Below are 17,900 nucleotides of genomic sequence, written 5' to 3' on the forward strand. Positions count from 1 at the left end.
TCCCCGGCGGCAGGACCCACATTAGGCACCCCGAACTTCCTTGACTCAATCACAGTTCCTCGGCTCCCTAGACAATAGGCAGAGCAGCTATACTCTGCGATCACTGAGGAGGAAGTTGGGGAAGCATTGACGCAGCTGCAATCGGGGAAGACCGCTGGCCCTAACGGTTTTCCAATGGAAATGTGGAGATGATTGGACGGGACACCGACGGGGCACATGCACCGCATGTTCCTCCGCAGCAGGGAGCTGGGTGTGCTCCCCCTGGACCTACGGAGGACATGCATCGCGGTAATTCCCAAACCCAGGAAAAAACCCCAGAGCTCTGTGCCTCTTATAGACCCATATCATTAATAAATGGGGAAGCAAAAATCCTCGCCCGAATACTAGCTAACAGAATGCTCGGGGTAATCAAATCGCTAGTCCACCCAGACTAGTGCAGATTTATGCCTGGCAAATCCACGCGAATGAACCTACGCAAGGTCCAGATTGCCCTAGACCAAGCATCTGAGATCCCGGACCCGTAGGCCCTCCGTGTGGTCGACTTTGAGAAGGCTTTTGATTCGGTGGGGTGGGATGCCCTGTGGGAGCTCATGAGGCGGATGGGGTTTGGGCAGGGCTTCATGTCATGGGTCAAGCTCCTCTACGCTCTTCCCGAAGCATTTGTAAGGGTAAATGGAGGTCGTCCAGGATGTTCCTGCTTGGCCATGGGACCAGACAAGGCTGCCCCTTCTAACCCCTATTGTTCCTTCTCGCAATTGAACCTCTAGCGATCAGACTACGAACGGATGTACATTGGGCTGGATTCACCTGGCCGAAGGGAGGAAAGGATGGAGTCTCGCTGTATGCGGATGACCTCCTTATATACCTCGGCAACCCAGCTGTCTTCTGCCCGATCGTGTCCTAGATTCTTGCAGAATATCAACACTTAGATGGACTCTGCATCAATATATAAAAAAAAAGATTGAATTCCCTATTCAGGGGGGTGAACCGGCGATCCCCGAACCTTGTCGATACCCTGTCTCGGTATTGAGCTTCACCTACCCGGGCATACGGGTCAGCTCGACGATAGATGATTTCCTCAGACTTAAACTGCAACCAGTGGTGGACAGATTTATGAACGATGTGATGTTTCACACTGGCAGTCTCTTCCACTATCGTTATTGGGGAGAGCGGCATTGTTTAAAATGATGACGCTCCCAAGGCTCTTCTATGTCCTACAGAACGCCCCGCTCTCCATCCCCAACAAAAGCTTTGTAGCCATTGATAGGACTCTACGGACACTGCTCTGGGGTGGGAAACAACTCAGCATTGCGCTCAGAACTCTCCAACGCTCAGTGTGGGAGGGTGGTATAGGATTACCGAATATTAGCATCTACTACTGGGCCACACAGACAGGGGCGGTAAACGAATGGCTGCATGTATGCCGATAACAAAAGCCTGAAAGGGATACCAAGAAGGTCACTCCACACCTGCCATGTTTGGCAGGAGGCACACCGACACACAGGATGGGGAGGCAGACCAACATTGATCCAGCCCTTGTGGCACAATACACACTTCCCCGAAATATAATTCAAGAGGGGCGACTGGTGGACTTTGAAACCCAGCAAGGGAAATATGGGTTGCAACCTATGGACTACTTTAGATACGCACAGCTCACGCATGCCATCACCACCCAATTCCCGAACCTTGCTGACGTACCCGCCTGTTCCCCGCTAGAAACAAATGTTCTCCCGGACTGCATTCCTTCTTAAATCACCTCCACTCTCCATCAGGTGCTCAACTCCTTTGGCACTAAAGAACTTACAAAACTGAAAGTAAAATGACCTAGGCACGTTAGAGGCAGAAGAATGGGTGGAAGCGTTGATGTTCCCCTAGGAAATAGGTATTGATGCTAAGTTAAGACTGATACAGCTCCGAATATTACATAGATCATACTACTCTAGAACAATGATGGCTAAATGGGGAGGGGCCGATGATGGGGAATGTCTCTGATGTAAAAGAGCAGGTGGCACCTTTTTCCACATGATCTGGGAGTGTGGAATATTACAGGAGTTCTGGGCGGCATGCATCACTAGACTCTCTGGGATAATGGGATCCCCAGTACCAAGAGACCCAAAACTGATACTGCTGGGGATGTGGGTGGAAACAGACTTCACCAAATATGAAAAAGCGTTCCTAGGGGTGGCGCTAGGCGCAGGAAAGAGACTAACTGCTGCCACCTGGGGCTCTGCAGATAAAATATGCATAGACTGATGGTCCAACGAAATGAACAGATGTGCCTCCCTGGAACGACGTGTTTATACCGCAAGGGGGTGCCCTCAGAAATTTAAGAAAATATAGGGGAAGTGGGAAGGACAGGACTGAGGTCACTCTAGTGTGTCCTAAGGAAGCTGGTGAACCTTGCCCACAGGCGCCCCCCGCCTCTGAAGTCTGAGAACTTTGGTGCTCCATGTATGGCTTATAATGTTTACCGTCTATATTGTTTTCTTACGGCCCCGCTGCCAGTGCTGCAAATGTACATTCAGATTGTTTTTGCATTTTATGTAAAATCAATAAAAAGAGTTAAAAAAAACATGCAGGTTTCTTGGTTCCTGAGTGCGTGCGTGTTTGATATGTGTTACGCATCTTGTGCACATTTCCCTAGCCACATGCACTGCCCTTTGTATCCTCAAGACAGTTGCTGCACCCACACACCAAGTTAGTTTGAAAGTATGTCTTAGTGTTGCTAAAATATTTTTCTGTTGTCAATGATATTGGTGTTACTCAAACTATAAGAGATGATGCGCAATGTGCCAACCTGCATTTGGTGCTGCTTAAATTCTACATGATGCCCTCAAATATGTCATAGTTCAGCTCAATGTGCCAGCCTACTTAAGTGCCAAAGAGGCATATGCTCAGTTCTCTGTTCCACTGCCTTCTGAGATTATAATTGCCTTGGTCCTACTCCAGAGTTCTGCTGTTCTGCCCTCTTGGTTGCTTGGGATTTCTATATCCTTCACTGTTGTGCTTGGAGGTGGGACAAAGCCTAACTGGTCTGTAGCCATATTGGATCTCAGAAGGATTAAAACATCACATCTCGAGGCTGTCTAAGCCAGGCCGGTCATATCAGAGCTTTCAGAGTGTTGGATGACGGTGTAAGTTTGCCACCTTTCCAGGCTCACTGAATGTAGTGTATGAGTGGGGCATGTGACTCTCTGAGTTGTCAGTGATGAATGTTGTTGTCGTGGAACAGAGCATTTTAACTTATCTTGCGGGCTGGTCTCCCCATGTTCGGGGAATCACAGACTGACATCACAGAATCTGCAGGACTTCAGGAATCGGGGCTGTTCATGCAGACCTGTGGGTACAGAACAATTGCTATGGTGGGTGACCCGGTAACAGTAAAAGGGTTGCTACTGCCTTTGATAAACAAGCACAAAACATCTACCTATAAAAGAAAAGCCTTTGGTCATTGCTTCTGGATCGCTCACCTGGGGAGGGGACTTGTTCTGTTTATTTGGCATGCTCTGGCAAGGTACTGGGTAAAGGGCAAATCTCTACCTTGAGTTTGTAATGCCACTGTCCACTGCCAGGTGTTGAGTCAAAAAGCAAGGTGACATGGGTATCCTCCCCATACCGCCACTGTCATCTACTAGATCAGGGTAGCATCCAGCCCCCTCAGTCGCCCTCCTGGTGATCCCCAGAGTTTTTAGTCACCATACACGCAACACAACAACATTGGTTTCCAATTGGGACACCAACCACACTTTTGATCAAAACATTTGTACACAATATGCACTGTTATGCAGGCAAAGGTGTGAGCCAAAAGTATTACGTTAAATAACCAACCTCAATTTTATAACGCACACCAACACACTACAAAACTACCTTAATAAGTCCATTGCAATCCTACAGATATTTATCCACCAACATCCTCAGTTAAATAACACAATTTTGGATATTTAGAGGGAGTTCAACAGTTTTACCAAAGTTCTAGGGTTTGACAGGCTATATAGCTAGGGTTGCAACCTTTGGCTCTCCAGGTGTTTGGCGCTACAAACCCCATTGTTAAGTGATACTTGGATTCATAGTCCAAAAAATCTGGAGAGCCGCAGGTTGCAGGCCCATGTTCTATAGCATAGTTAAGTGTGGTTACAGTGACAATTTGTAAGATGGCACTTGGTTTTCCTTGAAAGAAGACAATAGCTAACTATCCTGGGCACAGGAGGACCCCAAATGAGAGCCATGTACCCAGGTTTATCCACCTGACCAAAGTTAAGGCATGGCTGGAAGCAAAAGAGGACTTTAGGCTCTACTGTTTATAACGGGACACATGGGGACAAGGAGAGATAGGTATGCAAATAAGCTACTGAAACCATGACCAAGAAGATAAACAATGCTAAGTAAGCAAAAGCCTTTACGGATGACTGCCCTCAACTTTGGATGCTGTAATGGCAGTCCAGTGATAGCAGGTGCAGAAGTAAGTTCAAGACGTTAAATAAGCAGTGTTGGTTTGCTAATTAAATTGACACCTGTGTAGCCAAGCTAGTTATTTAAGTTACCTTGTTCAATGAAAGCACAGCTCGCCCTGCATTCCTCTCTTGCCCCCAGGGCTCTCTCCATCCTATTTTCCCCTTTCACTGCACATTCAAAGGGGCTAATGAAGAGAGAGTGCAGTAGTGATTCTCTCCTCCACTCTTAAGCATCGGAAGGCCTGTTTAGGAGTGCTAGGCAAGAATTTGTTGTTCTTTTTCAAATAATTGCAAACCAGAAGTAATCGGGAAGATACTTTTACTAACCCAACTATATCCTGTCTGGCAAAGACCAGTATGTGTTAACTTTATTTATTTTAGTCATGCAACTGCATTGCTACATTTTTAAAGTTGTTACATAATGCATAATTACAGTATTGGTACTATGAAACGCTGCATTGTCGCCATGCTTTCCAATAAAGTTTAAGTTAGTGTACCTTAATCTCTTAGGGCTTTATTTACAAAAATGTTTTAACATAGGACAGTCCCACTGGAAACATTGAAAACATTTTTGTAAATCAGGCCCTTAGTGTGAACTATATTTCATTTTGTTAAGGAAGATGCATCATATTGACAAGTGTACCCGTTTGAAAATATACATGATCATACAGTCAAATGCTTTTGATAGCACGCCTAGTCCTGGAACCAGCTAATTGCACACATCTGTGAAACTGGTGCTCGACCCATGAGCTGATCTCCTTGACATTCTATCTTATCTCCCTGATGCTTTATACCAGCTACCCTGAAAGTGAGATGGCCGCAAACTACAATATTCCACCTAGTTTGCCCAGTTCTCTGCCTGCTACGTCATCCACTCTGTCATCCACTCTGCTTAGTCTCTTACAAAGGCCTTCCCTTTTTGATTGTGCCACCAAGCTATCAAGGAAGCGTCAGGGACACCCATTGATACCCGCAGACTAATCAGCATTGCCCAGCAGGAGGTAGAGTGACAACAGGCTCTTCTTTGCAACCCTTTCGCCCAGCCCATTGGTCGCAGCATCACCTAAAGTCTTTTTGGCCAAGCAGAATTGCCCAACCAAGGCCCAAGCCAAGGGCATACCCATGTGATCACATTTGTTTCTGGAATGACAAGTATGTAAGGAACTCTCTGTTGTTCTGTGACGTGATCTTAAAATTGACGTTACTAACATTCATGACACTAAGATCAGTTTATATAGTAGAGAGTCTGACTGAGGGTACCTCTCAAGTTGGTTGGATGTTCTCCTGCACGACAACTCTTATGTGCTTGTACGTGATGGAATTTGACCTATTATAGATTGCCAGCTTTTTAATGATTATTTCAGAGTAAATATGATATGGCTTAGAGAGTGCTTGCTGTGGTTTTATAAGATATGGCAAAAAGAAAACAACAGGTTCATTTCCACTAGAAAAGTCATGCTCCAAGAATAAAATCAGGCATAGGAACCCTATAGCCATATGTTAAAGTAGCCCATGGGGAATCTGGAAGCTCGGATTTTAGCATCAGAAATCAATCTGCATTCTATACCATACTGTGATGTTGCAGTAGGGTGAGAGGAGAATCCTCCCCTTCAGGCATCAGTTTCCATGGGGTGTGCTGCAAAGCCTGCAGCTTGATTTGTTTCAACTTTCAAGCAGTCTGTCTACCAATGTTATACAGGCATGAATACGTTTTCAAAAACTGATTAGCAGAGTTTGCTAAATTAAAATGTTCTTGATTAGCAAACAATTCCATTTGATGAGCAATGTTATACTAACATTAATGTCACCAGAAGTTCTATGTACCCAAGACATAAAATGAGCAACAATACAGCAGTTTTGTGTACCGCTGAAGTGCAATGACTCCGCTAGACCTGCAGAGTAACTTAGTTTACCACCTCCACCTAAGAGAAATGCACTCGACCCATGGCAACGGAAGAAAACAAATCTAAATGCGCTTTCTGTTAAATGGTGCATGTCCCTAAAAACTCACTTTACGTTTGGCACATTTTTACCACCCTGAGGCCAGCCATGCACAGTGAAACTTATTAGGCATTTAATGCAAACAAAGTGAATGTTAATGAAAGTTTCGAACATCTCCTGCAAATGGTACTCGCCCTTCAGAAGATATACTCGACTATGCAAGTGGGCAAAAAGACTTTGCGAGCCCTGGTTGAGTATCTGTAAAATGTATAAGGTTAGCTGCATGAATGGACACAAATAAATAAATAGATACAATAAAAAAAGGCTCTGAAAACAGTTTGGCCAGCTCTCTACCGCTGGCACTTCTCCCCTTCCCTTCCCTTGCGCAATCTGAATGACACAAGGCCTAGCAAGAGCGTTATTTTGTCCTACTTTTGTTTCCCCCTTCTTGTCTTGTCGCGCCTAGAAACACTTGTGTACAGGCACGGTATAAATGCCATATCATATCATGTCCCCTGCAGGTGCTAATATATAATGCAGTCATAATCATATAGCAAAGCGAGCTCTGGAGGAGAACTACACTGTGTGGTGGTGCAGTATATGTACAAATTGGATGGAACGTAAACATTTAGTTCGCTTTGTATACTCATTATGCAAGAGGAAAGAAAGTAAGTTACTACGAGTGCCGTTAATACCGGCAAATCCCCCATGGGGCTCCATGAATGGGGCCATCAACACCGGCATGTGTGATCTGTCAGTAATACTGCCAGACCGAGTGCCAGAAACAGTATTACCATTTGCCAGTATAATGGCAGAGTTACGGTCAGGATATAGGCAAAGTCGTAATGCTAATTGTTTAAGACCTCACAACTGGCCCTCCATATGCTGGCCCCAGGTATCCAATCTTCATGGAAAGTTAGCACAAGATCAGTCCACGGAATTTAAATGGCATATTGATGAAAGTGGCTGAAATGATACAGGATGCACTAATATTAATCTCAGGGATCTTAAAGGGTTTCAAAGATAGATTTGATGTATTTTTAATAGTTTTAAAAAAATTGTTAGGAGGCATTATGTATTTTCATTGTAATATGCTGGCATAGCCTTAGTTTAAGAACGTGTTGGCCCGAGGCCATGAGGACTTGGCACATTTTAATCTAAATGTTTTTATCTGCTGTAACTTTGCATTGGATGATTTGTTTGTTGGCTGGTGTTTGTTCTTTCATGTAAACAACTATTGTCCCAAATAAAGACATTGAATATCGGATGTGGGTACTCACTCTTTTGGGGCCTCTTAATCAAGTCTTCCAGTCCATACAGTCCAGGGGTGGTTATTTCACCGCTTCAGGTAAATGGGCACAAGAGCAAAGGTCAATGCACAAAAGAGCAGTGTAATTGGGCTGACCAGCAAACTAACCTCTCGCTGCGCCCTAGCGTACGCCGTAGTGTGAAGAGAGGAGCAAGTAAGATTGGCTGCAGGGGGGACATGGTGGTGCCAGATGGTAGAGGAGGGAGGGGGAGTGGCACTCAGTGAATACAGGAGGTGCGAGGATCTCCCCGAAAATAGAGTGCAGACATAGAGCCTAGTACAGATGGTGGTCCTGCACATTCCTACAAGGATCCTCTCTGGCATACAACATCTCACTGTGTTTGTTTCTGTGGTGCTGCATGTTTCATCAGAGTTTGTTCCAATACAGTAAGCAATCATGGTGTCAGTCTGCTAGAACCTATAATGCCCTGCGTGTGGCGAGTCCCTGGGACTCATCCTCAGAGCTGCCATAACACAAGTAGTGTCTTTGCTCATGGTCTTACTAGGGTTGTAATCAATTTCCCCGAAATACATGCATGAAATGAGGTAGGGGGCTGACAACAGGACAGCAGTATAACCTTTCAGCTCAAGTCTTTCACTATTGATACTTAACCAAATGTTTCCACACACACAGACTACATGTTTTTGCTAGTAGAGTTTTATATAGAGTGATACATACCCTCACCTGCCACAGTTATCTACACATGAATAATAGAGACAATAAGAAAATGATAAATAGTTTAGCAAAGTAATGCAGGGTAAATGCAGTAGCCAAAAGGTGGCTCATGGAGGATAATAATCAAAGTCCTGTCTAGAGAGGTAAACAACAATACATTATTAAAACAGCTAGGAGAGCAGATCTGGGGAAAATATCCCTATTAGACAAGTATGAGCAGTGGGCGAAGAGGGTGCACAAGTTAGACCTTAAATACCATTGCTATTTGATAGACCAGTTGGGGTACGTTTGAATTGGAGCACATTTTTATCTTTCAGAAGGAATGGGCCTAATCCCACAATCCTCTGTTTACCTTCAGTGGTAAATGGTGCTGTGTGATGAGGCAACATATTCGAAGTGTACCCATACTGAGGCCAAACAAAACTTCAAACTCTAGATGAAGAGTATAGTGGTAAATACATATTCCCTAAGATTAAGCACACATTTTTACTCCACAGTGTACATATTTTGCTTCAATAATTTAATACAAACATTCAGAATTTGAAACAAGATTAAATGAAAACTTACCCAGGGATATCAAAGCTTGGTGAACTTCCTGCATCACATTCGTGTAAAGTTCCTTCTGGCTTTGGTGCAAATGCTTCCACTCCTCTTCAAAGAAATAGGCAGCAACATCATGGAAAGTAATTTTTACCTACAAAAGAATTCTATACATTACACATTCCCAGCCTTCTTTAGGGAAGATCAAAAGAAAATGACTTTTGAATATTTTATGACCTACACACCTTTTCCTTTTCTAGAGTCTCTTTTCGCCATACACTGTAATTCACAATTCTTCTCAGTTTCTTTGTTTTAGTCACTATCTTCACCTCTCCCAAATCTGCATGTCCGTTTCCTGTTATAATCTTTTTGAGTTCCCTTTGTCCTAGCAATGTCTACAGAACACTCCCATTTGATGCTGGTGATTCACGTTTAAAGTCTGAGCTCTCTCTTTTTTTACCCACTTATTCTCCTTCAGCAGATACCTCAAAGGACCTTTGCGATTACAACCTTATCTCCATTTGGCACCAGAGGAAATCACAATCGTACAGCTAGTAACAAGAGGGTCACTTTTGTTGCTCTGTCTATTTAAAGGAAGAGCTATGCTGCCAGCACTGTGTGAACTTCTTAGTAGGGAATTTGACCAGCGCCACATCAGCAACCAGGGCACTCCACTGTGCTGGGCATGGTTGCTTTTACTCCTAGCGCAAGGTCAGGGGGGCTGAGAACTTCTCACACAACAACATCTCAAATCAGGGCCAAATAGACTACACAAAGTTATAAGCACTGTGGCATGTAAACAAGATGATCAGTTTGTGGTAGAAGAAAGAGCACCTGTACTCAGAGAAGAGGGATCAACTATTAAGATAATGTAATTCAGTATTGTATAGAAAATTAAATGGTAATTGATGGGGTCCTGATACATGGAAAGGTACTACGTTTGAGGAAGGTATAGCTATGCCAGTGTAAAAACTGCAGCGAAGCCCTTTGGTACCAGTACTTTGGATGACCATAAATGGAACTGTTCCAATGAGTGCTTCCAGAGGGATTTGTTTCTGAGGGCACTGGATTCTTGGAAGCCTAGTGCCAAAAGGCACAAGGCAGCCCGCTTTCAGGTTGGAAGGTGCTGTAGGTTGGAAAGTGCCAGTTGGCTGGTAAGTAGATGGCGTTGCAACGCTGCTCTAACAAACACACACCCAACTATGTCCAGAGAGTATACTGTATTTTGGCTATTCCAGCCTTAGCCTATTCCTGCCTTAGCTGCTCCAGTGGAGAGCATGTTAGCATCTACCCAACACCACGCATGGTACCCACTGTTCACTGAATATGTTTTGGGCTGCCACCCCTCTTCAAAATCATTTCAGTGGGACAGTAACTGCACATAGGCAGTGAGTTATGCCAGTAGAACAACCATCAGACAGCATCCGAAGGCATTCCCCAATCCCAAACTTCCTTACCCATCTGCTATGCCCTGGAAGCAAAGAAACAAAGAATTTCAGACCTACCATTAGACTAGTTTGCGGCTTCCAGGCTGAATGCCATCTTTATGCATTGTTTTTAAGCTCAGAGGGACAGAAAATATGTTGATGTGTACCCCCCTTGGCACAGTAGAAGGGACGAGGAACTGCAAATGTTTAAGACTTCTTTGTAGCCAAAATGGAATGTGCGTCTGTGGACAACTATGTGACGGACTCAGAACTCTGGCAGCAATTCTGACAGCTTCACAGTGATGTCGATAGAAACAAACTTTAAAAAAAATGTCTTTATTAACTTTGATAATAACATACAAACATAAGCATATCTTGTTTGCATACTCTTACTTCGCATGTTGTTCTCCAACATTGACCCACCCACCACTCCTCCCTCCCTCTGGTTCAGGCTTGCTTCGTGTCCCTTGCTTCCTTCATTAGTTCTCCTCAACCATCATTGTCTCTTCATCACCTATTGTTCCAGTTGTTGCTTTGCGCTTGTCTTGGCTGAATAAAGGTATTGTTAGGGCTGTCCACTGTAGTATATCCTCCCATGGGTATTGTTTTTGCTCCCTTATTGCCTTTTACCACACACCCGTTTCTGCTGTTGCCCATTTCTGTAGTTCATTTCGCCATTTTTCCACATCTGGCTCTCTCTCTGCTTTCTAGTTCATTGCAATATTGTGTTTGGCCAATATGTATATTCGATCTTTCAACTTCCCCATTGTTTTACCTTTTGTACCCCTTTGGAAGAGGCCCAGTATGCATGCTTCCAGTGATTGAATGTCTAATGTAATGCCTCCTTATTAGCAATTTGGCTCCAGAACTCCTGTATGACTTTGTATTTCCAAAACATGCACGTCATCCCAGCCTGTTCACTGCTACATTTCGGACATGTTTGTCTGGCAACTATTCTGCATTTGGCTATTAGGTTTAACCTTTGTGTGATGTATAATTGTATTAGCTCTAATCTGGCGTTCCTAAAGACTTTCTTGTGGTAATGGGCGACTTTTTGCCAGTCTTTGTGTGCAAAGGTTTTTCCCAGTTCATTTTCCCAACCCGCCATACCCTTTAGTACGCCTCTGGATTGGCACTCGATCAGCACATCGTACAGCCTTGATATGGTGTGCCCTCCCTCCGAAATGTCTATTATTGTTTCTATGTCTTCATTACTTATTGTTCCTTCTCCTACCACTGGCCATCTGTGTTTTATCGTGTTTACCACAGAGTTATGTAGTAGGAATTGCCCTTTGTGTATACCTGTTGTTTCTTGTAGTTCTCGAAACTCTAGCAGTTTGTTTTCTCCCGAGGTCTCCTATCGTGTTAACGCCACAAGACTCCCAGTGAGTGCGCACACAAGCTCGTAGTCCTCTCTTATCTGACATCACCGCTGCCAGCAGCATCTGTGGTGATATCAGGTCCTTAATTCCCAGTTTTTTCCTCTGCCATATTTGTATGCCTAATCTAACTAAATGTGGGTATCCACGTGGTTCTTTCGGGGCAACTCATATTAGATCTTTCAAGTATAAATGTTGAATTGCAGGTTGTAGTAGTGCTGTGCCTACTGTGGGGTCATCTGCCAGCCAGTTGACCACATAGTACAACTGGCATGCCAGATAGTATAGTTCAAAGTATGGAATCCGCAGCCCCCCATGTTCGTAGGGCCTCTGTAGCGTATTAAGTGCCACCATGTGTCTGACCCCTTGCCAAAGAAAACTTCTGCACTCTTTATCTAGTCCAATGAAGAATTGCCTTGGAATGTTCTATGGTATGTTCCCAAAACAGTGCATTAGCCGCGGTAGTGCCACCATTTTTAATAGCGCTGCTCTCCCCATGACCGATAATGGCAATTTCCCCCCAGAATTGCATGGATTTTGTAAACCCTTCTCTCGCTTTGCAGTGTTATGGGTGTGTTCTTTTTCTGGGTCGGGATGAATGTCTAATACTAGGTGCCCGAAGGAATCCTTGTTCCATGGGAGCGGTAGGGCCGGTAACTCTGCCTTGTCGGTTGCCGCCAGTTTAGCTAGTGGGAACAGGCAGGATTTATTCTTGTTTATGGCTATCCCTGACAGTTTACTAAAGTCTCTTAAAGTTTACTAAAGTTGTCCAATACCTCTAATATGTGCTGTAAATTCTCTTCAGGGTGCTGCAGGTAAATTAACATGCCATCCGTGTACATTGCCACTATGTGTCGTACCCCATCTATCGTTATTCCTGCTTCTGCATATTCCCCTGAGAAAGGTGGCTATGGGTTCCACCGCTAGTATGTACAGCATTGGGGATAGTGGGCAGCCCTGTCTGGTACCTTTCTGTAATTCCCATCTATCCGAGAAAGTACTTCCCGTCCTGACTCTGGCCATGGGTTTATTATATATTAGTTTCACCCATCTAAGGTATCTCGAACCGAATCCTATTTTCGCCATTGCGGCGTGTAGCCAGTCCCAGAGCACAGAGTCAAATGCTTTGGTTTATGTCATGAGGCCACCGCGCACATTTCTTCTTTCCCCTTAGTACTGTATATAACATAGTGCAACATCCTCAAGGTCCAGGAAATTATCGTGCCTGGAACATATCCTTTTTGGTCAGGGTGTATTATTTCTGATATAACTAACTTGAGCCTGTTCGCCAATAATGCTGTGAGAATTTTGTTGTACTGATTCAATAGAGACAGGGGTCTGAAGGATCCACATCCATCAGTATGTTTATTGGGTTTAGGATGATGGATGATTACTGCCTCTCTCATGCTATCTGGGACTTTCCCAGTGTTGAATTCTTCCTTTTATACCCTTGTTGGGATCATTGCCAGCTGCTCTGCGTATTCCTTGTAATATTCCGCTGGTAACCCACCCATACCCGGCGCTTACCCAGAGGGCAGCGTTCTTATTTTAGCTACCATCTCTTCTGTGGTTATGGGCACGTCTAGTGCCTGCATTTGTTGGCTGCCTAGTTGTGGTAACCTGATGATGTCTAGTGCTTCCTGCAGTTCCTCCCCTCTATCCGCGTGAGAGTCTTTGTATAGCTCTCAATAGTATTCGTAAAAACGCCTTGTTCACTACTACTTGCGTGTTTACTACTTTGCCCTCAGCTGTTTGGATCGAGTATATTGGGGTTTTCCTGTTATCGCTTTTGTAAAACCAGGTCAACATTCTGCTAGGTTTATCTCCCTGCGTGTGATTACTTTCTATGTATTGTGTGTAGCTGAATTTGCCTACCCTGTCCCAATGGGTCAGGCACTCTTGCCTCAATTTAATTTCTTCATGTAGGAGATCTTCCCCCGCGCTCGTCTCCCTCTCAATTTCAGCAAGTTTCAATTTTGCTTCTTGTAAACCTGAGGTGATGGCTTTTTGCACCCGCCCTGCTTTGGTTATCATCTCTCCCAGAAGCACCATTTTATGTGTTTCCCATATTGTGGCTACACCTTTGACACTGCCATCATTAACCTTCAGGAACTCAGTTGTGTGTACTCTTACATGTTCTTTAAATGCTGTACCTAGGAGTGCTTCACTCCGAAGACACCAGGTTGGGACGGTCGGTTTAGGGGTTGTTATCACCCAATTGATTATCAACGGGCATGGCCGGACAACACCCTTGCTTTATAGTGTGCTTCTTCAAATTCACTCATATTTCCCTCCCTTGTGAATAGGTAGTTCAATCTTGTATGAACTTTGTGTGGGGGGGAGTAGTGCGAGTAGTCCCTTTCTGCCTGATGGAGCGTCCTCCATATCGTGACCAAATGGAAATGGTGCAGGAGGGTGTCCAAAACTTTAGCTGGTGGAGCCAGTCTCTTGAACCTCTCATCTTACCTATCTACTAGGGGGTTCAATGTACAGTTGAAGTCCCCACCCCCATATCATGACCTCGTTCCTATACAGTCCTAGCCGTGCATATCGGGACTTGAAGAATATTGTGGCATCATGATTGGGTGCCTAGGTATTCACTATACTTATTCCCCTATTCTCCACATGCCATATACGATTATCATTCTACCTACGTCGTTGGCTCTGTGTGTATGACTTTTAAAGAGATCGTCGGGGCGATCCAAGTGAGGACTCCTCTGGCTTACGCAGAGAACGTGGATCCCACCACCAGTCATCCCCATTTCTACGCTAGTTTGTCCTTTCTGGGTTTAGTTAAGTGTGTCTCTTGTAATAGGGTGATTCCTACTTTGTGTCTTCGCAAGTATGTTATCACCCTTTGCCTTTTCCCATAATTATTCAGACCCTGAATATTCTAGGTCATAACCTGCGTGCTCTCGTCCATTGTGTCCTCGTTTGTTTTGGCTTCAGAAGCGCCACTAGTTTGTCTATGATGTTGACTATTAGTGTGTGAGAGCTACGCAACTCTTTACCAGGCTTCAACTTTCCCCTTTCGAACAATAATCCCCGCTTCCGCTCCTTGTCTGCCCTGTCCGAGGACTAAGTGTTCGGTGTCCAACGTGTGGGTACTTGATATTGTACCCTAACACAAGTGTGTGGGGTAGTAGGAGGTTTCCGTACCCTTGCTCCTCCTACTAGCAGCTGGTGTCTGCTCTGTCATAGTCCTGCTTACACTCCAATTATGAACAGAAACTGTGGTTTGTGATCCAGAGCCCTTGCTTGCACTTAACATTTCCATCCCTGAATGGACGGTTCCAACGCGTTAGGCCTCATACCTAGTTCAGTTAGTTCCCGCTTGGGGTCTTTGCGTGTCCAGCCTTCCCGTTGGGCAGTCATTGTTCGATGGTGGCAACTTTTCTCTGTCCATCCGGTCTTGTGCCTCCAACTGGTTTTCAAAAAACAGGGCTCTGCCATTATGGAGGATCTGCCCTGCTTGTCTCTGTTTTTCCTTTGTTGCAATAAATTGGGCTCTTCTCTTCTGCAACTGGAAAGTATAGTCGGGGTATATTGCCAATTTGGCGGAGGCTCTCTGTATGTTGCCCGCCGTTCTGGAGAACACAAGGATTTTTTCTCTGTCTTTATAGTTTAAGACCTTTGCTATGATTGGCCTGGGTGGAGCTCCTGGTGGTTACTCCTAAGGATTGTGCGCTCGTTCAATCATGAACCCCTGCGTGAGGTCCCAAAGGCCTATTTCCTGTAGCAATAAATGTTCAACATAGTTTGTGTGGTCAGGTCCTTCCATTCCCTCTGGTAGGCCCACGATTCTGATGTTGATGCAGCGCGCCGGTCCTTCGGCATCCTCAGCTCTTTCAAGTAGTTTCACTCTCTGCTGCAGAATGTTGACATCTTTCGCTGTCTGCTCAACTTCTTTGGCGTTTGCTTGCACTTGCTCCTCCAGTTTACCAGTGCGTTCCGCAAGCGCTCTCATGTCTTGCCCCAGCAAGCCCAGTACTATCCTTACTGCATCCATTTTTATTTCCAAGGTAGTTTGTAATCCTGCAATTACATCCAAAATGTGCTGGTTCCCGCTGTCCGAGTTGTCTTTGGTGCTCTTGACTTGCCCTTCCACTCAGTCTCCTGTGGGGCCATCCTGGCCTTTCGGAAATGCTTCCATTGTGGTTTATTTGCCTTTGGATTTGCTGCCTTTCGCTGCCATTAGTTGTTTGGGATTCTTGTTTGGCTTTGTTGGATCCTGCGGCTCTTGACTGCCCCATCTCAATATCGGGCTCCTTCTCAGCCATCTCTTCGATACAACGTCCTTTCATCGTGGGATGTTTTTTTGCATGGTTTTTTACCGCAAATTTTGTATCGAAAAAAACCATCAAATTTTTTGGGGGGGGGGTTAAACAATTATATATATGGGATGTGGGTTTTTGGTAATAGATATAAACTGAAAGGGAATGGGAGTTAGGGGGGATGGGGTATTTCGATAAAACATTTGCAGTAAAAAAACCCTGGGAAAAAAACCCAGCGATGAAATGATATGGAACCCTCTCTTCCTTCTTGAGCTGTGGCCTTTCACTCATCTAGCTTATTCGTTCTGTGCCTCTGTGTCAAGGCTGCCTCCTTACTTGCTGCACTCCGCAGCAAGCCAGGTATCTTCCGTCCTTCAGCCCCTTGTCTCTAACCTGTACTCTTCGCCAACTTATGTGTGTGTTGCAGTGCGGTCGGGTGACTGTTCAGCCCTCTCCCACTGTCTTGTCTTTGCTAGGAGGCCTCCAATGATTGCGTTGGTGTCTCTCGATGTATCTGTGCTTCTTGTGTGTGTCCCTACCCCCCTTGTTCCGTTGTCTTGTTGGGCTGCACAGCTGTCACTACGTGTTGTGGAGGATGGGGTTTATTCTACACAGTAAGTTGCACCTGGGGCCACTGTCCTCCAGCAACCTGGCCTAGTTTCAATTTCACTATCCCCGCTCTTCTTGGGGTGTGGGCCCTGTGTTGTGCAGCTTATGGTAGCCAGGTCTTTGGTAGGTGTTTGTGCACTATTTCATTATTTCCTCTCTGGCCCCTTGGTTCTCCTCTGGGTGCAATATGTGTGGCCTCCAGTTTACTGGGGGTGGGGCTCTCCTTTGTTGGTTGTTGTGGCTGGTCCTCCTTCCTCCCCTCTTTGTGCACCCCGGGAGTGGGAGGTTGTTATGTGGCCCGTTCTAGACCTATCCTGCATGTGAGTCCAGGCAGCCTGTTCCTACTCTCCAGCCTCCCTATGTGTATCTGGCCTGTAATAGCATCCTTCGTTTGCTGAGGTCCGAACCCAGCTCGCCAGGAGAGCGCAGTCTTATATTCTTCCCTCACCCAGTTATGCCGTGGGGACAAGGGTTTTGTTTACCGTGTGCGGGGGTCACTTTCCCCCAGCAGTGACTGTGGGTCTATCCCTCCTTCTCCCGATCTCCTTACTGGCTCGTCTCCGGCGTCAACAGTGTGCTCGCATTCTGCGCTGGAAGCGATCTGCTTATGTCACCCGGCCTCTGTGCTTCGCTTCCTCCTCCGGGCCGTCTCCACCTTCTGTGCTGGGTTCCGCTGCACTCCGGTAATGCTCCTACCACTCCAGACTTCGCCTAGTCCCGCCGGCACTGAGCTACATGTTTGTTCAGAGCACACCGCTCGCAGCGCAGTCACTGCAGAGTCCCTGCTCCCTCAGGCATCAGCTTCCTCAATTGTTGGCACCTACTCGCCTCCCGGCGACCCGTACCCTTCTGCGTGCGCTTCCCCACTCCTGCTCAGCGCACGCTTCTCATGCTCGGGCTCACCATTCACCCCTCTCGGGTTGCACACCTTTCCTCTCAGGCCGATGCCCTTCCTCCGTACTTGTCTCCGCCAGTATCTCTATCAGCCCTACTGTCTCTGCAGCATTGTGGCTGCTAGGCAGTGTTGTCTGCTGTCATTTTCTGCCTGCTCATGTGGAGCTCGTAGCACGCCTTTTCTCAGCCCTCTCCGCGGTCCCTGCTTGTGCACAACCTTCCACACTTCGTCTGTGGTTGCACCGACTCCAAATTCCAGCAGTTTGTTAAATATTCATGCCATTACTAGCATATAGTTACCAGGATCAGCCGGATCTACCACGAGCCACGTCTGCCTCACATGGCTGATGGCCACTCCCCCGATTGAAACTAACTTGTGTTGAATAACAGCCATCAGGGG

This window comes from Ambystoma mexicanum, chromosome 4q (assembly GCF_040938575.1).
Source record: "Ambystoma mexicanum isolate Mex_15411 chromosome 4q, UKY_AmexF1_1, whole genome shotgun sequence".
In the NCBI taxonomy this organism is placed as follows: domain Eukaryota; kingdom Metazoa; phylum Chordata; class Amphibia; order Caudata; family Ambystomatidae; genus Ambystoma; species Ambystoma mexicanum.